Here is a 21,026-nt window from a genome sequence, read left to right on the forward strand (position 1 = left end):
CCAAAAAGTGAAATCAACCCAAATCTTCATCAACTGATGAACAGATAAATAAAATGTGGTAATAGCCATACAATGGAATATACTATTATCCAGAAATAAAAAGAAATGAAGTGCTGACATATGCTACAACATGGATGAACCTTTAAAACATTACGCCAAGTAAAAGAAGCCAGTTTAAAAAGACCACATATTGTATAATTTCAGTTATATGAAAGATGTAAAATAGGCAAATCAGAAAGTAGGTTAGTGGTTGCCTAGGACTGGGAGATACGGGGAATGACTGTGAATGAGCATGGGGTTTATTTTTAGGGCAATTAAAATGTTCTAAATGATATAGTGGTGATGATTTCACAATTTTATAAATATACAAAAACAATTAAATTGTACACTTCAAATGGGTGAATTTTATGGCATGTAAACCATTTTTCATAAAGACATTTTTTAAATATTTAAAAATATAGCTTTTTTGGACTAAAAATAATGTATGTTCATTATAGAATGTTGCATAAAACACAAGTACAAAAGCGAAAACAAAAAATGCCTACAATCCTATCATGCAGAGGTTACCAGTAATTACTGTTCATATTATGATAATAATAATAATACATCCTATCATTTACATCTCCATATAGTTAAACAACTTGGGCTCATGCTACACATACAAGCTACTATTTTGCTTTTTAAAATTTTAACATGATAGTGTGGGTATTTTCCCAAGTCACTAAAAATTTAAATAAATACTCTTAATGGTTGTAAATATTTACGGCTAGTTACTGGGAGATCCAGGATTGCAATAGTGTTTTGAATGCTTTGATTAATTGCCAGGCCCATACAGACTAGACCTGAAAGGTAACTGCCCAACCTTTGCATGAAGTCAGACTCCCTTAATACTTCTTGTATAGAGGCTGTATTACCTTGGCCAATTATTCACCTCTCTGGACTTCTGTTTCCTCACCCCTACATGCTGTGATTGGTAGATGATGGCTAAAGTCCCTGCCAGAGCTAACCCTCCAAAGAAGTCTTAGTAAGGGTCTCTAAGTCAGAGATTACAGGTAAGTAGACGGAATTAGCTCACCGTGCAAGTTTATTCATCACCATCCCTTCCTTCTTGATGGAGAGGCAGGTGAGGTCACACGTGGCAGAATAAATCAATGACCTCTGCCTGAAGCTACGGATACTTTAACATGAGGAACTTAAGGCCCACGAGTCAACCACACAGTGGAATGTGCCCAAGCTTTTGTTAATAATTAGACGAGAGTTCAAGTCCTGGGTTCTAAGACTGCCAGCTGTGTAGCCTTTGGTAAATACTTTAACCTTCTCTCAGCCTTGGTTTCCTTCTCTGCTAAATAGTGTAATATTAGTATCTAACTCAGAGGTCATTGTGAGGTTAAATACCTTATGCAAAAGTACCTGGGTCCCCCCTAGCATATGGTATGTGTTCAGCAAGTACCTGTTCTTTTTTTAACATGCTTTTTTTTTTTTTTTTTTTTTTTTTTCAAATTCCTGACTTGAAAAAGTTTAGATGGTTTAGAAGTAACAGAATAGCTACACGAAAATGTATCCATCAAATTTTCTCTGGAGGACTCTATTAAGATTCCCCAGAATGTAGACAGCCTTTGATATGGCAACTTAAAGACAGGCCAGGATTTATGAGTGGGAGCAGTGACTCCATTTCTTGCCTCCTTGCTTATTACACAGGGACTCCCTTTCTCTGAACTTATATGACTTAGATCTATTCATGCAGTCTATAGTCTTAGATCTGTAAGTGCAGTGTGGTATATGTATAAGAAAAATGAAGTGCATGAACTTTAGATTCAGAAAGAATGGGTTTGAATCCTGATACTTGTGCTTGTTATCTATGTCCTTAGCCAAATTATTTAACTTGTTGGTTTTCTCATATAGAAGGGGGACAGTAATAACAATTAAAATGCAGGTAAAGATTAAAATGACATGTGTAAAGTGCCAGGCACACAGTGAGAGGCTAATAAATGGGCACTATGACTACTCAGCCTGCCGTGTCATAAAGCTGATGCTCTGTGCAGAGGAAAAGAAGCCTCATCAATAGTAAGAGTCACATCTATCAGGAGAAAGCTGTCAGTCCCTGAAGCATGTTCTTTTTTCAAACCCAAAGAGACTCCACTTCACCATCTTATCTTGCCCAAGGCTCCAAGCATATGTTCCTGATGCTTCTTTAAATCCCCAAAGTGCCAAGGCATGCTTGATATATTTGACATTCAGTAAATATTAATGAATGGTGACTTTTTTGTGGTGAAATGCACCCCACTTTCACTGTTCCTTTCAGATTTGCACTTACTTGGGTACTTGTGGATGATTCTGAAGAGCTGGTTGTTCACATCTGTCTCTGTTATGTGAAGACATATTTCTCATTTAACTTGACAAGGTATTTCAGGTTGGGGAACACCCTGCAGAAGCCATTCATCTGCTCCTCCAGGATTTCCACGATGCTGTGGTTGCTCAGGTCCCTCCCTGCCCGGTCCAGCCATGTCACAATGGGCGTGAGGTACCAGTCCTTTTGAGATGCATGTGGCCACATCCTTATCATCAATCCTGTCAAACTGCACCTGGGGCATTTCAGAGTCTGATCAGAAAAAATAACAAAACAATTAGTTCCTCTTTTATTTCAGCCCCAAGAGGCTCAGGCTAGCAGAAAACATGCTCTCGCTTTTTACATTAACCCCTTAAGTAGGCAACATACCTTGAGGTTCACTGTAGTTAAAATTTTGATCCAAGCATAGTAAGAGAAGAACAGGACACATGTATGCTCCTGCCTTTCAGTTCTTATCTATCACTGCTGTCTTTATTTTTTGGAAACTTCCCCTCTTTGAGTGGATTCATTCCAGCTTCTCCACTGAACTCCAGATACCCTGCTGAGAAACACAGAAGATAACGAATTATTCTTACCACCACCACCTTCTCATGTCTTCCAACTCTTATCCTGGAGGAATTCTGCCATGCCTTCCCCAGTCCCCGAAAGTCTCTGGTGGGGAAAAAGCTCTTCATGCAATCCTGTGAAGGGTATGGACCCCTGGATCACTACGGAGATCCACTGATCCAGTCCAACCTACATTTTAATAGTGAGAAAAAGTGAAGCCTAGAAACGCTAAATGAGTTGCCCAAAGTCATCCAAAATTAGAATATGGACCTCCTGACTCCCAAGGCAGGGCTCTTCTCACTAAACCACATGTCATATCTCAGTGTTTTCATGTAAGACTGTTACGTTATATCATATTTTGATTTTTCACTGTTACAACTTGTTTGTAGAGTTTTTGATAGACCAGTGCTTATTGTTGTTGTGGTTGTTGTTTTTGTTAATGTTTTGTTTGTTTGTGTGAATGAATGATGTACATAGGTATAGATACGGTATCTTTTGCTCAGAGCAATATTTTTAGCTAAGATGAATTGACATGATAGGAATAAGAAGAGTTTATAATAATTTGAGTAAAAGGGGAAAAGTGAGGGAACTAGATAAGTTGTTGCTATTATAACTTATGAATAGAAACAGAGCTTGAAATCAAGTTCATTCAATAAATTCCCTTACCTTCTACCATTAGCTTAATTGTACTTTCACCTCTTCCATCTGGTGTGATGGCTGAGCACTTGTAGATAGCTTCATCCATGAAATCCATATTTATTAGTAAAAGTGATAGAGTCCCCTCAGAAATTTCAGCCTGATCCACAGATACTCTTCCCTCATACAAGGAGTTTTGATCTTCCAGTTGCTCTGTGTTATTGTGAAACTGGTAAACCAACTTCGAGAAAACTTAAAAAAAAATCATAGTACTTGAAAAAGAGGTAATTTTCTTTATCATCCTCTACCTCATATTCCTCTTTGATGTCTTCTCTTTCCCAAGAAAACTCAAGATTTTCGGTGCCCTTCACAAAGGAGAAACGACAGGAGAGGGTAACATCAGTGAATGGATGGGCCTGCAGCTCCTCTGTAGACACTGAGAATGTCAAAGAAATGAAGTTAGTAAAGACCAATGAGCACTGCATCTGGTGAGATTTAGTAAGCGATAAAAGAAATCACTCTAGCTATTTCATGCAGAAGGGATTTAGTACAGAGAACTAGACATTTACAAAATCATTGGAAGGCTGAAGAAATGAGCCCAAAGAAGGGCATGGAAGGTGAGATGTGTAATACGTGTGTCTGTCCTCCCTCACATTATGCTAGACTCACAACACTGCAGTAGTCTTCTGGAAGAACAGTTGCCTCTGCCTTAACAAGAAGCTGGTGATGCAGGCAGTCATCACCACAGGTGTTGCCTCCATAGCCAATCTGCACCTGCTAGATTGCACTGGCCAAAGAAAGGATGCCTCATGTACTATCACCTTTCTCCCCACTTCAATCAGTTGCCATTTAATTCTTGAGAAAATGTATCTGATTGGCACACTCTAAGTCATTCCCGGAACCCTAACTGCAAAGGAATCTTGGAAATATGTTTTACTCTCCAGTTTCAGCAATCCAGGAATGCACATCAGAAAGGCAGAAAAAGATGTTCAGTAAGTAAGTATATTCTACCTGCCACAAATATCTGGGTAGAGCTATCAATAGCACGACCTGAGGGCTACAGGGAATATAGCCATGCACTATGTATATTCATAGAATAATGACATGGAATAGAATGCTGGTGTGTTATATTTGCAAGAAAGCTTACAAATTCTCTGATTCAATGTTTTTGAACTATTTTCCCCAAGCCCACCTCATAGGTTGCCACTGATGACCAGGTGAAGACCAAATCAGTGAGATCTCCACTGCCTTAACACTTCAATCAGAACAATCCCTCTCTAATTTACTTTATGAATTAGGCTTCCAAATCGAATTCTTCTGTAAAATGTCTCTGCTACTAAAAGACAAAACTGATTCCCAGGAAGCAAAATTGCTTAAGGTCACAAAGTAAGATACTAGTACCACTGCAGAAAGAAATAAGACCTCTCAGAGTTTAAAAAGGACCATTAGGGTCATGGTTACCAAACCTTTGAACATAAAAGACTAATCAAATTTTCAGCTTGAGTAAGAGAGAATAATGAGACTTAAACATTGTGAAAATAGGGACTCCAATAAGAAGGCAATTTTTTTCCTCCTAGAGACACTATGCAGGTAACAAACAAGCAGTGGAAAGACAGAAGAGTTGGTCAGTGTGAGCCTAAATAAGAATACTGTTTGATATTTCATCTCACCTCATTATATCAAATGATATAATGATATAATTTCATCAAGGTGAGATGAAATAGAAGACAAAATAGGTTATGCATCAAGAGCAAATTCAAATGGTAAGTTAGTAGACAAGGAAGCTTCCAAGCCATCAGCCCAGCAAAGAGCAGCCCAAGAGACATGTAGTAGGGAACATTCCAGGTGAATGATAGATATAATCTGCTCATTCCAGTAGTGACAACCACGTGGCTGTTGATGGAGGTGCCCAGATATTTGGTCAAACATTATTCTGAATGTGTCTATGAGGGTGTTTCTGGATAAGATTAACATTTGAATGGACAGACTGAGTAAAGCAGGTTGTCTTCCCTAATGTAGGTGCCCTCATCTAATCAGTTGAAGTCCTATATAGAGCAAAAAAGCCAACCCTCCTTCAAGTAAGAGGGAACTCCTGCTTTTACTGCTTGACCAGTCTTTTCCTGCCTTCAGATTCAGACTAGAACTGTACCATAGGCTGTTCTGCACCTCCAGCTCACTGCCTGCAGATCTTGGGACTTCTCAACCTCCACAGCAGAGCTGTATGATCCAATTCCTTCAAAAAAAAAATCAGACTTTCTCTCTCTCTTTCTCTCTCTCTCTCTCTCTCCCTGCCTCCCCAACCCCCCCACCCCTTTCTCCAGTTTGTTCTGTTTCTCTGGAGAACTCTGACTATATCAGGTAACATTTATCAAGTATTTACAATGTTCTAAACATATTCTAGGAGCTTTTCTGGCAATCTGATACTAACACTGAGGCAGGTAGTGTTATTATCCCCAATATACTACTGAAAAAACCAAGGCACAGTGGGTGAAGTAAGTTACTCAAAGATACACAGATAGTGAGTAGTAGAGCTATCATTCAATACCAGGCAGTCTGACTCCAAAGCTCTCCAATTGAAATGTGCTCTTTCGTCTCCTAATAGTAGGGACTGGTTCGAAGTTTGATGAATGGATCAGTGACGAATTAAATGAATGAATGACTACAAGACAGGATGGAAAGAAGGCAAAGAGAAATAACCTGCATAACCTTTAGAAGGATTGATTTGCAAGTAAAAACACGAAGTGCTTTCTTGCTCAAATTATTTTTCTGAAGTGGTAATCACCAAAAAGCAGTGTTTAATTATAGTTTTTGAGGGATTTTTTTTTTTTTTTTGGTAAAATCCTGGTCTGACCAATTGTAAATCCAAGTTCTAGTTCTAAGTATCCCCTTACTAATCATTTGGCATCAGGAAAGGCACTTAATCTCTCTGAGTTATAGTTTCCTTGTGTATAATTAGAATGATAACACCTGCCCCAGGTGTTAATGAAATACCATGGGATCTTAGGGACTGTTTTTATATGACATGGCTCAGTCATTTTCCAGAGGGACAGGAGTACAGTAGATGAGTGGACACTTTAGTTCCCCCACCCCAATGTCTCTCACAAAAATATGTAGTTTACCCGTGAGTGGTCCTTGATTCTAGCTTCTCTGGTTATACTCTGGAGTTCTTGCTACAGCTGTACCCTTTCTGGCCCAGGGGAAGGGGTCTCAAACTCAGGAATTCAAAGGCTCTGGCCAATGCATCATGAAACACAACTTCCTGCTGATGTGACTGGTATAAAAGACAATTTCTAACTGATATGTCTGCAGATGGCCCTGCTCGAATCTGAGTAACTCCTTTGTCAATTTCAATCTACTTTATTTCTAGACCATGTGTCTTTAGCTTCCCAAGGCTTAAGAGGCCAAGGCAAAAGCTCAGGAAAAGGCTAATAATGTGGGGAAACACTTAGAAAAATGTAGAAAGATACTGTCTAAAGCACCTGCCATGGTACCTAGCACATAGTATTAAGTTCTTAATATTACTACAAAATGTGAGATTAGAACCAATAGATCGTTCCCTTTCTTGCCTACATACATACCTATTCCTTTATTTGGTTGAGTTTTTCGTTAACTATGAGTGGATTACCACCTTACTTTGCTTACTGCTCTCCCCTACCCACACACACACACACACACACACACACACACACACACACATATCCAGGCACCCCTGCCCTCCTCCCCACCACATACACACACTCACACACACAGAATAATCAAACATCAAGAGAAAAGAGCCAGCAAATGTAACCTGGGTTGACCAGGCCTTGTACTAACTCCTGAATTGAACTCTGGAGCCTGAGGATGCCTTCAAGTTGCTGCCACCTTTAAGGGACTGACAGAACTGCTGCAGGTCTCTGGAAGATGGCATAAGCCTGAAGACTGTAAATGTGTTTGATCACTTTACGGAGGAGTTATACAGCCAGGTTTGGAATACACGGTTTTTTTTTTTTTTTTTTTTTTTTTTTTAAACTTTTGCTTATGGACTTTTGGTTAGTTGAATCATATTAACATTTCCAACATCTGTATATTGTTTGTCACCAAGAGATTTGAAGATTTGAGTACAAAAAGAGTTACATAAACCCTTTGTTGGCTGCCCATCCAGATTTTTCAGGACAGACCTGATTTCAAGTATTTTGGATACTACACTTTATATAAATTGGCACTTGTCAGAGTCACTTGAAAGTGGGCGTCTAGTATGGTTTGGTTTGGTTGGGAGGTTCATACTATAGATATGAATGAGATTCAGATACAGCTTCAAATGGACAAACCAAATTGGGGGGTGGGATGGAAGTTTTTCTCACTAAAAAAAGAAAGCAGAGTAAACAATAATGATTTACAATATGCGTCTGTTATTTTCTCCCATCTGCTCTTAACCATTTCCTGTGAAGTAAATATAGATTTTTAAAATAAATATAATTTTTCCTATAAAAAATAAATTTATTTTCATTTAACAAATGAAAAGAATGAGGTTCAGAGAGATTATGTCGTTTATCTTCAAACAACTGTTTTCCTCACTATCCCCAAAGCTATTTCATAAAAGCCCACAAAGTTTTTTGAAAAATGACTCACCTGCACTGTGAAGAAGTATGTTAGCAGTCACCAAAAAGAAAGACATTCTGTAAGGAACAAAATGAAAGGCAGAAAATTTGCTTCAGCCAAGAAAGTGTGGGGCAGCATAACCATGGAGCCACCTGCTGCTGGGACCCAGGATGGCCCTCACAGACACCCCTTTAGATTCCACGTCCACCAGTGCAACTTTAGTAGACAGGCTTCCAGCACCTCAGTACCCCATGTGGGAATGTCTACTGAGTCAAGTTCACACAGGCTAATTCTGTGCAGGTTTGTTTGTTTTGCTGCATGAACCAGGAACTCTCTTTCTATAATATGAAAATCTGCCTCTCTAAGTGAGTCACAGTTGAAGTCATTTGGATCTGAAGTCAGCCCTGAAGATGTATGAGCGACAAAAGACAGTTTCCCATGCTTCCCAAGCCATGCTTACTGGCCTTTCTGGATGTTGCTGGTGCAAGTCCAAAGTGGAGGACATTTAACTAGCAGATTTTACAAGTGTATCTTAGAAATCCTGTTGCAATGCTTCCCAAATGGAGAAAAATAACCAAGAGACAGTACTAAATGAGTCTGCCCAGCCAGGGCCGCAGTTTAATAGGAATGGCATTAACAAGCTTAGGATAGCTTTGGAACGGGTGTAATAAAGGAATTAGGAACACTCAGCCCTTTCGAGAAACTCTGACATAAATGCACATCTACATACAGGTAAAGTCACTGATTCTCACAGACAGAATCCAGCCTCCCTCTCTGACCTTATCTCTCACTATTCCCCTGTACTTTACATTCCACCTACCATCCCAAAGTTATGGCGCTGTCCAAATCCTCCGTGCCTGGCATATCCCTTATCACCACTGCCCTCATCCACTCCCCAACTACTCACTTATTCAAAACTCTGCCTAAGGCTGGGCTCGGTGGCTCATGCTTGTTCCCAGCATTTTGGAAGGCCAAAGCAGGCAGATCACTTGAGGCCAGGAATCTGAGACCAGTCTGGCCAACATAGCGAAACCCCATCTCTAATAAAAATACAAAAAATTAGCTGGGCCGTGGTGGTGCACGCCTGTAATCCCAGCTACTCAGGAGGCTGAAGCATGAAAATCGCTTGAACCCAGTAGGCAGAGGTTGCAGTAAGCTGAGATCGCACCACTGCACTCCAGCATGGGTGACACAGCGAGACCTGTCTCAACAAAACAAAACAAAACAAAACAAAACAAAAAGCAACTCTGCCCAAGTAGCACTTCTCAAAGCCTTCCCGGACCCATATGCAGTTCATCATTTCTTCTTCTTTATTTTGAACATACTTTTATTGCTGCGTGATTCATACTGCATGGCAATTATTTCTTTACTTGTTCTTTGGCCCCTCACTATTTCCAAGAAAACAAAGATAACATAAGTGTACTTGCTCAGCATATGTTAGTTTCTCCTCTTCTTCCTGTTATCTATTTAGGATAAAAAAAAAAATTCTACCACAGTCCTTCAAGTCTATCTATGATACATCATCATCATCATAGCAACTTTACATCAAATGTTTACAAATGCCAAATTTAATCTATAAAATGAGCCTATAAAGTAGGTACTATTATTTTCTTCATTTTATAAGTGAGAAACTAAGGCAGAGGGAAAATAAATAATTCATCCAGGTTACACAGAGACAAGACTCTCACTCTGTAGGTTAGCTGAGGCCTGTACATTCCACCTAAACTCTAACCTGACAAACCTCTGCTATGTCACCCGCACACCATGGGAAGCCACATCACCCAGGGCATCCACCAAAACAGGACGCTCATGGGCTGATGAAGCAGATGACTTGCAGAATATTTAGGAACTCTTTCTAGAGCCTATTAGACACTGAAAAATATGTGCTCTGTGGGTTGAACAGTAACAGATAGAGAAATCTGAAATACAGAAGAAAAGGAGGACAAAGGAGTAGCCATTCCAGCCAATGACCAAATAAAGCATTTCTGGGTTCAGTGGAACAAGTGGTAAGATTATTTGCCAAGTCTATATACTCTATAAATCTGATTAGTGATTGACATCATCTTCTGATTTAGAAAATATCTCTTCATGGTACGTAGTAAAATATTTTAAAGACATATCTAAAATAATATAAATTTTAAAAGATACTATGGCAGATAGCACCTACTAGAGCTATAGGTTTTGTTGTTGTTGTTGTTGTTGTTGTTTTTTGAGACAGAGTCTTGCTCTGTTGCCCAGGCTGGAGTGCAGTGGCACAATTGCGGCTCACTGCAACCTCCATATCCAGGATTCAAGCGATTCTCCTGCCTTGGCCTCCCCAGTAGCTGGGATTACAGGTGTATGCCACCACGCCCAGCTAATTTTTGTAATTTTTAGTAGAGATGGGGTTTCACCATGTTGTCCAGGCTGGTCTTGAACTCCTGGCTCAAGTGATCTGCCCACCTCAGCCTCCCAAAGTGCTGGGATTACAGGCATGAACCACTACACCCAGCCTATCATTAATGGAGACAGAGACTATAGTCAAATGTCATGGGAAAAAAATTGTAGAAATATAATGTCTTTTCAATTCAGTAAAACTTTATTACTATTTCTAAGATATAGAAGCTTTTCGGCCAGGCGCAGTGACTCAAGCCTATAATCCCAACACTTCAGGAGGCCGAGGTGGGTGGAACACCTGAGGTCAGGAGTTCGAGACCAGCCTGGTCAACATGGCGAAACTGCGTCTCTACTAAACATACAAAAAATTAGCCAGGCATAGTGGCGTACGCCTGTAATCCCAGCTACTCAGGAGGCTGAGAGAGGAGAATCACTTGAACCCAGGAGGCAGAGGTTGCAGTGAGCCAAGATCGTGCCATTGCACTTCTGCCTGGGCAACAAGAGCAAAACTCTGTCTCAAAAAAAGAAATCAAACAAGCGAAAAAATCCCAGCACTTTGGGAGGCCGAGGCAGGTGGATCATGAGGTCAAGAGATCGAGACCATCCTGGCCAACATGGTAAAACCCCATCTCTACTAAAAATACAAAAATCAGCTGGGAGTGGTGGCACGTGCCTGTAGTCCCAGCTACTTGGGAAGCTGAGGCAACAGAATCACTTGAACCAGGGACGCGGAGGTTGCAGTGAGCTGAGATCGTGCCACTGCACTCCAGCCTGGTGACAGAGGGAGATTAAAAAAAAAAAAAAAAGTTTTTCATCATTATGAGACATAAATCCTAAAGCCTTTCTAATTCCCCCACCCCAGTCAGTTATAATCTTTGCTCCTTACCACTTGCACTACATTTTCTATTGTTGCATAACACTTTCACTTAGTAAAGCTTATTTTTAATTATCCTAATAGTAGCACAGTTTCCCTGTAAATAATTTTTTGAAAAAATAGAAAAGAATAAAGAACATTAAAATCACTTTTAATTCATCACCCAAACAGCCACTACTACCATTTTAGAGTATTTCAGTTTTTTATATGTGTAGTTTTTCAGAAAACTCAATTTGTATATACAGTTTAGTGACTAGTTTAATTTTCCTCATGACACTATTTTGTGAGTATTTCTCCTTCATTAAATATTCTTATAGCCTGGTCTTCTTTGTCTTGCAGTTATTTATATGCCTATCTAATCAGCCCTGCTAGACTGTAAGTTTCCTAAGCGCATGGCTAGGTTCTCTTTGTCTTTCATATATCCATCATGGTGTTCTACAAGTTGTAGGCACCCAGTAAGTATTTGTTGAATTAACTGAATCAAATTGAATTTGGTGTAAGATTCTTACAGTTTCACTTTATAACAGGAACAAGAGGCCAGGCATGGTGGCTCACACCTGTAATCCCAGCACTTTGGGAGGCCGAGGCAGATGGATCTCCTGAGGTCAGGAGTTTGAGACCAGCCTGGCCAACATGGTGAAACCCCCCTCTACTAAAAATACAAAAAATTAGCCAGGCGTGCATGGTGATGGGCACTTGTAATATCAACTACTCAGGAGGCTGAGGCAGGAGAATTGCTTGAACCCAGGAGGTGGAGGTTGCAGTGAGCCGAGATTGCACCATTGCACTCCAGCCGGGGCAACAAGAATGAAACTCCATCTAAAAAAACCAAACAAACAAATAAGACAAAATAAAACAAAACAAAAACCAGAAAGAAGAAGAAAGAAAAACAACAAAGACAGAAAAAAAAAAAATCATATACTACTAAAGACAAGTATAAACTATCCCAAAACAGAAAATTCTGGCAGTGCACACAGATTTTGCATTGTACCCTTTTCACCTCTGGTTTGTAGAAGAACAATGAGAACTCTAATGAACCAGCTCTAGGTGTCAACAAAGTGTCAAGGGAATGTAGATACCTCAACACTTCAGTCACATAATCTATCATTTGACTCTGCAGTTTACAAACAGTCAACAATTTCTCCCAAATAAATAGTCTCTTTATCAAAAGAGCTTACCTGTATTACAGCTGGTTCCTCTGATCAACCAGGTGAGAAGCAAGTGAGGTGGAGTCAGCATGTCTTTGAAGGGACACCTGTTGCTATCCCCAGGGAACGTGCTTGGTGATACTGTTATTACCAAACGTTGCTACAAAAGCTCAGCAAAGAGTTCCATGAGACTTAATATTTCAATGGCTGTATTTGTTAGCTAAAAAAAAAAAGTGTTTGCAAGCTATTATGGTAGAAGAGTGGATCAAAAGGAACTCCATAATTTTTCAATGTTGGGGAATTATTCTGCAACCTATTTGTTCCAAGTAACATGTTTGAAGAATAATTAAATAACATGAGAATAATGCTTACTATTCAACTGTTGGCAAAAAAATAAAAATATAAAACTTAATATACATATACATATATGTATGATTTCAACTTTGTGGGAAGAAATATGTTCATATAGGAAAAGAAAGAAATATGCCAAAATGTAAACCATAGTTGTTTCTGGATGATGAGATTGTGTGTGATTTCAGTTGTTTTCCTTTCATATCTCTGAATTTTCTAAAGTGACCTTTTACATTTACATTACAATAAATACTTTATAATTGAAAAAATTAAGAAATGAAGAGACCACACACAATGTGGTACAGTGAGTGACAGTACAGGAAGGAGAGAGTGAGATTTGTTCTTTACTCTCCACCTCTTAGGCATAAGCATGGTTTGTATCTCCTGTTTGAAGCCTTTTCCATTACCCTTGAGGCTCAAGTTCAGTAGTGGCCAATTCTTTGTTAGGGAACCGTTCTCTCTCCAACCCCACAGCACATGGGTTACATCTGGGTCTGAGCTGGGTTGACCTAGTCCTGACATTCAGCACAGTCCAGGTAAACGATAGAGAAGGGTTTGAAGGAACACTTCCTTTGGTAAATATACTTATTACAACAGGGTAAATAAGAAGAAAACAAGAATAGGAGGCCTGTTGCTGGGAATGGGTGCAAAAGGGAGCTTTTCCCTAAGTTCCTCGCCCCATCAGACTATGAATGAAGCAGTTAGCTCCTGGTTTTGCGTCTCCAGAACCTCTCAGTTTCTCTAATCAGTGGCTGAGTGAAGGAAACACCTATGCAGTTTCAAAATAAAGCTATATCCATTAACACAACCTGTTGAGGAATTTTTGTTTCAGTTTTGTTTTTGTTTAGCCCCAACAGCATCTACTACAATTTTTTTTAACATAGTAGGCTCTCAAGAAAACAACTGGAATGTAATGGAATGAAATAATTATGACCAGTTTGTGTCACTTCTCGAATTCATGCTATGGGGGCTGAGGCTTGACTTACATTTGACTTTCACCTGAAGCAGAGGGGGAATATCTTGATGCCAGCACAGTATTGAGAAACCATGAGGAATACTTTGTACTCAGATATAAGACTATTTCTACAGGTGCCACAATCCACAGACTCTCCCAAGACTGCAAGGCTAATAAGGAAACACGAGCTAATAAGGAAATCGGATCTGGAGCTTCCAGTGAGGGCAGAATCAGAGGTGATCTCCTACCTAGTATTCATACCTCTTTCTCCAAGGTCTAGACAAACCTATCATTTCAAAGTCTACTACTCTTCCTCTGTACTGTATCTTGACAACACACCTTAGATTTTGAGGGGCAAAGTTAAAATTTTAAATATTTTCTCCCATAATTATCTAAAGCATATCAATACTTGTCTATTCTAACCACCAGCACTAAGCATGCCAGCCAAACCAGACCCTGTACCATTTCCCAAATATATGCTGTAATTTTTTTCCTTCTTTTTGCTATGCTTTCTAAGAAATATTTTTCTTCTTTCCTTCAATTTTGTATATCTCATCCCAGCTCCATCCAAATCCCATTGTCTTCTGAAGGCTACCCTAACTGTGGTAGCCTAAATGGTCTTTTTCCTCTGAACTTGGATAGCTTTTGGTTATGTTTCTGTATGAGTTACCAAATGCTACTTTATATTTTAGTTACTTTGGGTTCATGTTTTTAAAAATAACTTTATTGATATATACTTCATATATTTTCCTATCATTCAATTTACTGACTTAAAGTGTATAGTTCAATGGCTTTTTAGTATATTCATAGTTGTACAACCATCATCACAATGAATTTTAGAACAATTTCATCCTGCCAAAAAGAAACCCTGTACCCATTAGCAACCACTACCCATTCTCCCTTCCTTCTAGCTCTTGGCAACCACAAATCTACTTTCTATCTCTACAGATTTGCCTATTTTGGAGGATTTCATAGCAATAGAATCATACAGTAGGTGTTCTTTTATGACTGGTTTCTTTCACTTATGTGTCAGAATAACGTTTCCAAGATTCATCCATGTCGTAACATGTATCAGCACTTCATTTCTTTTTATTGCTGAATAATGTTCTATTGTATGTAAATACCACATTTTATTTATCCTTTGTCAGTTGGTAGAGATTTGGTTTGATTCTACTTTTTGGTTATGATGAAAAATGCTTTTAAGAACAGTCATGTGTAAGTTTTTGTGAGGACGTATGTTTTCATTTCTCTTGGGTGTATACCTGGGAGTAGAACTGCTGGGTCATATGTTAACTATTTTTTTTAACCTTTTGAAGAACAGCCAGACTATTTTCCAAAGTGGCTGCACCACTTTTTCATCACCAGTATTGGTCTATAAGGGTTCCAATTTCTCTACATCTGCACCATCACTTATTAGTTGTCTTTTATATTTTAGCCGTCTTAGTGGGTATGTCACAGTAGCTCACTGTGATTTTAATTTGTATTTCCCTGGATGGCTAATGATGTTGATCATCTTTTCATGTGCTTATCAGTGATTTTTATATCTTTTTTTGAGAAATGTCTACTCAGATCTTTTGCCCTTTTTAACTTAGATTTTTTATAGGTTCATGTTTAATCTCTGTTACCATACAGTAAATCTCTTGAAGGCAGTGATTGTATGTGAACAAAATCATGAACATTCTACTATGTTGTTGTTATCCAGCACACCATAAATACGTGACTTGGCAAGTTAATTTTCCCACATCTCAGTTTTCTTGTCTGAAGAATGATGATAATAATATGTACCTTATAGAAGCGATGTGAGGATTAAATAAAAATAATGACTACAGAGCCCCTAGGACAGTGCTTGGCACTTATAAAATAACCAATAAACATTACCTATTATTCTTACTAGTTTTTATGCCTTGCAATATATAGTACAGTTTCTTACATACAGTAGGGACTCTGTGTCTATATGTGAATGAATTAACTAGGGATTAAAATTATTTTAGCTCATTTATAGTTGTAGTTATGACTAGCTATCTATGAAAAGGTCAAACAAGCCAATATGGAATCAACATAGGCTGAGCAAGTGGGTAAAATTTAAAAGATAGTCACTCCAACTCCCAAAACAATCAATAAGGAAAACACCGCACCAGGTCTAAGATAAACCCCTAAACGGAGTGAATTCAATGGGAGTAGCCATGAAGATGCTTTTATAGCTCTAAAAATGCTTAGTCTAAGACTCCAAAGATATCCAAAGATGTCATGTTATTATTTGAATCTTCAAAATAAAAGGGCTTAAACTTCAATAAAGAAGCCTGGGACATATTTAAGGAGGCATTTTAATCTATCAATTCTACAGCAAGAGCAAACTGTGGCAGAGGAAGAACTGCTGAAAATCAAACTGCTGACCTTATACCACAAAACTGGCTGAAGACTTACTCTTGGCCCCTATAAATATAGAAGCCAACTCCTCCTCAGGATCGACTGAAAGACTATAGCTCCCTCTACTTTTAACGCTGCCCTAAACATACAGTAACTGGTTTTTTGAGATTTGGACAACTTGCAGGAAGATGGCAGAACTTTAAACCATCCTAGGCCAATATGGATAAACCAGACTGAGAGGGATTTAGCAGTGGAAATAAATCAAAACCTTGCATGCTAGCCTAAGCAAGTGGCCTTCATCTGATAAGCAATGAGGAAACATGGGGTAAAGGCAGGAGGAGAAGAGATGGATTGAAATCATGAGAGCAGTGCTTTAGAAAGGATAGTCTGAATCATAGGTGGCTAAAATAAAGGTAAGAGTGGGTTTAGGAGGCATGAAGTCCTGATATACCTTGAAGACAAAAAAGACAGTAAGCATAAATCTCGGGCAATAGAGTTCAGACCAACCTCCCAAATCCTAATCTCTAAGACATGGAATGGCCCAGAGCAGAGGACCATGGTTTATGTAGAAAATTGTGAAATCATGAGTAAAGACTGTTCTCAATTTTGTTTTTCTACCCTGATCATGATATAACAAGTGGCAGAGAGCAATAGTTATAACAATAACAACTATTACAGCTAATAATAATAATTGCCACTACTTACAGAGTATTGACTTTGTGCTAGGTACTATGCTAAGCACTTTAGATTTACACCTTACAATGACCCTATGAAACAGACCATATACTTTATAACACAGATGATAAAATCAAGCCTTACAGAAATTAAGTAACAAAATCAAGATTAAGTAAGAGAAATCTGATTTCTAGAGGTGGGTTTTGAAACCTATATCTGATAAAAACCAAAGCCCACTCTTTTAACTGCATCAGTATGCTGCCTCCTAACTGGAATGGCTTATGAAAGGATTCTCTACTTAGACTATTTGTTTTTTTCTGCAGTCAGTAGGTCAACAGGGCCTATTTAAGTCAGGTATGTCAAAAACTATTCATGCATTTATTTCATTCACTCACTATTTACCACCTACGATGTCTTGGGGGATACCATGGTAAACAGATGCAGTTCCTGCCTTCAGGAAGCCTAGACAAGGAAGCTGAAGGAGGAGGACAAGTCATTTGGTCTCCTAAATGTCCAATACTATTCCAGTCAAGAGACTCATCCTGAAATGTATTCAATTTGACCAACTATGACACAATGGTGAAGTTCTGGTAAGTGAACAAACAGGCCATGTACTTTCCCAGTTCCCTGTAACCCATGTTCCTTTCCCTATGTAACATATTCTGTTGTCTCCTCTTTCTTTTACCTTCTCCAGTGCCCCCACTCCCCTCTCGGGCATCTCTTTCAGCTAGCCACAGATGAACCCCATCACTGTGGGGGGCTCATAAGCCACCATAGCTCTTTTACCTCCCAGAAAGTTTTCAGTATTCTCCAGGCTGACTGGATGGTTTCAAGGGCCACTGTAGGATTGGGGGATGCTGCTTCATTTAAACCCATCTGGCTGCAGTGAAAAGAGATACATCCACATTATCTAAGATAGAGAAGGGTTATTATACTGGGCAGTAATGAGATGCTCACATTTAATCCAGCTGTTAACAAGTTGGCCTCAGTGAAGCTGCCCCTGGTGCGTTACTCTGGATATAAGGCAGTCCTAGATTTCAGCAGCAGTATTTTATGAATCTTTGCACTTATGTTCCACAATTGACAAAAAATTAGCGACACTCCCCATGTCTGCTTCTTTCTGATTCAACTGTGATTTCTTTCTCATCTGCCACCAACTGCAATTTCCCTCTGGGTTCTTTGGATTAAATTCCTGGGAGAGTGAGAAAAAAAAATCTTAACTGCTTCTGTTTGGGCAGTGCCTTATAAGTGATAGGCCACCAGGTAGTCTGTTGATGGGCTTACCTTGGTCAGATATCCACTTTGGCTCTAATCAACATAGGTTCTGAAGCGAGGTCATATGATACAAGGATGGCAACCCAAATTATGTTTGGTTCAGGTGCTTCTGCTCCAGTTTTGTGTATGAAGCCCACTAAACCCCCAATCCTTAAGACAAGCGCCGTATAATTCCAACAATCACAGTATTTCAAAGAACCATCAATGGATAAATGCCACTTGTAATACTGACACTATTTGCAAGATCTTATTGCTTTGAATCATTAAAAAAAAAAACAACAAAAAAAACTAAACTAAGCTCAAGAGAGCAGTGTAGTGTAATGGAAAGAATGTGGACTTTGGAGCCACACAGCCCTAAAGCTGAATTTCTAATTAGTCTTTCACTCTCTGTGATAGCAAACTTTACTCATCATTTTTGAGCCTGAGTTCCCTCATTTCTAAAATGAGGATAAACATTATTTTTTATAAATGTGGCCATAAGTAGAATTACATTTTTTAAGGTTTGTGATAAAAGTAGGTGTTTGATAAATAAAAGTTCCTTTTCAACTAAAACTTAATATTTACAAATATATTCAGTGTTTCAAAAGACATAGAGTACTTGTACCTCCTATGGACCAGGCACTGTTAGGGGATGAGTATATAATAATAAAATAGTTTTTTTCAAGGACTTTACAATTTAATCTAATTATTCAAAAAATAAGTCCACTAACTAAGAGATATATCCAACTCAATCAATCCAAATTATTTGCAAGAAATCATGCTAGGCAATGGGGGATGGCGGTGGTGTGAGGGAGAATCCAAAGATGAATAAAGATAGTCATTCTATGTAAGTAAGAACCTACTCTAATTGGACATGAGATATGCATTTTACACTGAAATTTACAGTTTCCTTGCCAATAGCTTCAAAGAGGCAGAAACACAATTTTCAACTTTTAAAAAGCAGTTTCTCAGTTATCTCAGCTGCTCGATGGTCTAGTTACATTTATCCTAAATTCAACAACGAAGTATTTGGAGACTTTATTAAATTAAAATAGCTCCCAGTACAGCATTGCAAGCAGGTTTTCAAAATTTGTCAGGTGACTCATTTCTTTACCTACACCACTGTTTTTCTACTTCCTTTCCTTTATTCTATGCAACGTGGAGTTCCCATCCTAAGTATTTTTTCCAAACTTTCTACTAGGAAGCCTCATTTGCTATTATTGAGGTTATCTTCTCCCTTTAATTCCACTGATTTGTAATCTTACCTCTTATTTTATTTTTCTTGAGACCAAAAAAAAAAAAAAAAAAAAAGTGCAGGGCAGTGGCACAATCATGGCTCTCTGCAACGTCTACCGCTTAGGCTGCAACAATCCTCCCAATAGCCTGTAGAGTAGTTGGGAACACAGGTGAGCGCCAGTAGGCCCGGCTAATTTTTGTATTTTTTGTAGAGACGGGGTTTCCCCATGTTGGCCAGGCTGGTCTGGAACTCCGACCTCAGTGATCTGCTGATCTGGGCCAAAGCGCGGGGATTACAGGCATGAGCCATGGCACCTGGCCAACTCTTATTTCTGAATTATGTTTGAATCCTTTCTTTTTCCCATTTTACATTACATTCCTATCACTTTTAAAAATCCCAGATAAATATTTTAAAGCAAAAAAAAATCCTATTATTTTAAATATTTGTAATTTTCAGACTTTAGGACTACTGTTAGAATGCTGGCTTGACCCAAAATAAAGTCTGTTCTTAAAAGGCCTCTTCCAAAACATATGACTCATCAGTTTTACAAAACATTCCACCATCAGGTTAAACATACAAAGTACGTCCTTCTATAACTACAACTCAATCAGAAATTAAAGTTTGACTGCAGAGTAAAGGCATAGTTTCTCATACAGATAAATGACTGGCAAGAAAAAAACGACTTTCCTCTTTTTCAAAGGAGGAAAGCAATTTAATGTCGTTGATTATACACAACCACTTAACTTTCTTATGTATAAGCTTTGTTAAAAAAAAAAAAAAGCTAAGCATTTTTTTCTCATTTCTATTCATGACTTTTCAAAAATCATTAAAAGTAATTTCAGAAAAGATTGAGTTTGGGACAAGGATGAAAAATATGTTAATTAGAATTACTAAATTAGTACCAGATCAGGATTTTCCCAAACTGTAGTTTTGACCTGCAGTACAAACTCAATGCTTTCTGAGTTTTTAAACTAACTCATTAATTTGAGCTATCTCAAGTCATGGAACTCCCTCCAAGACTTCCAAATTCACTCCTAGACACAACTTAGACCAAAAACCACGTATGTGCTTCTATAATTAAAACAGGCAAAACGTCCTTACTTGATATACATTTATGCTTTAAAAAAGAAAAAAATAATTCTGTGGGGCAAGTAATCCGGGTATTACCCATATTTTATGCATGGGGCAACTGAAATCAAATCCCTGCCCTAGGCTATTTAACAGCGGAACCCCCAGTAAGGATCGGGGGTTCTGATGTCTAGTCCAGCTGCTTTCACACTTCGAAGTCGGTTTTGTTAATCCTCGGACTTTAAATTCCTGGGGTTTTCTGTCATGGAGATAAATCATCACTAAATTCCTGTGTGCTCACAGAGTCCTGCAGACACCGGCCCCACTTTTAAACTGAAAAACAAGCGCGGGGCGGGGAAGGGGCACGTGACGCGCGAACCCTCAAGGCCAGATAACCGAACATCCTTGGGCTGTTGCCTAGGCAGTCTTGGAGCCCTGGAATAGGTCACCAGGCTCCAGCGACTATAAAGCGCGGCCGCCGAAACCCGGCCCGGCTCTGATGACAATTTGGCAGCCTCTGGGTCTCGGCCTCAGCTCCGCGCAGCCCACGCTACGCTCTTGCCACTCCTCGCCCCGCGCCTCGTGAGGCAGAGCCCGCCCCGGAGCGGCGC

General features: G+C 39.0%; 2 protein-coding genes across 4 annotated transcripts in view; one reads left to right on the plus strand and one right to left on the minus strand.

Moving 5' to 3' along the window:
• The window catches only part of NDUFB4 (NADH:ubiquinone oxidoreductase subunit B4), an 812,324-nt gene that overhangs the window by 219,638 nt on the left and 571,660 nt on the right, over positions 1-21,026 (minus strand). The gene's annotated exons all lie outside the window — the stretch shown is intronic.
• The window catches only part of LOC126949250 (cytochrome c oxidase copper chaperone), an 846,236-nt gene that overhangs the window by 143,210 nt on the left and 682,000 nt on the right, over positions 1-21,026 (plus strand). The gene's annotated exons all lie outside the window — the stretch shown is intronic.

Source organism: Macaca thibetana, chromosome 2, assembly GCF_024542745.1.
Source record: "Macaca thibetana thibetana isolate TM-01 chromosome 2, ASM2454274v1, whole genome shotgun sequence".
Classification (NCBI taxonomy): Eukaryota; Metazoa; Chordata; class Mammalia; order Primates; family Cercopithecidae; genus Macaca; species Macaca thibetana.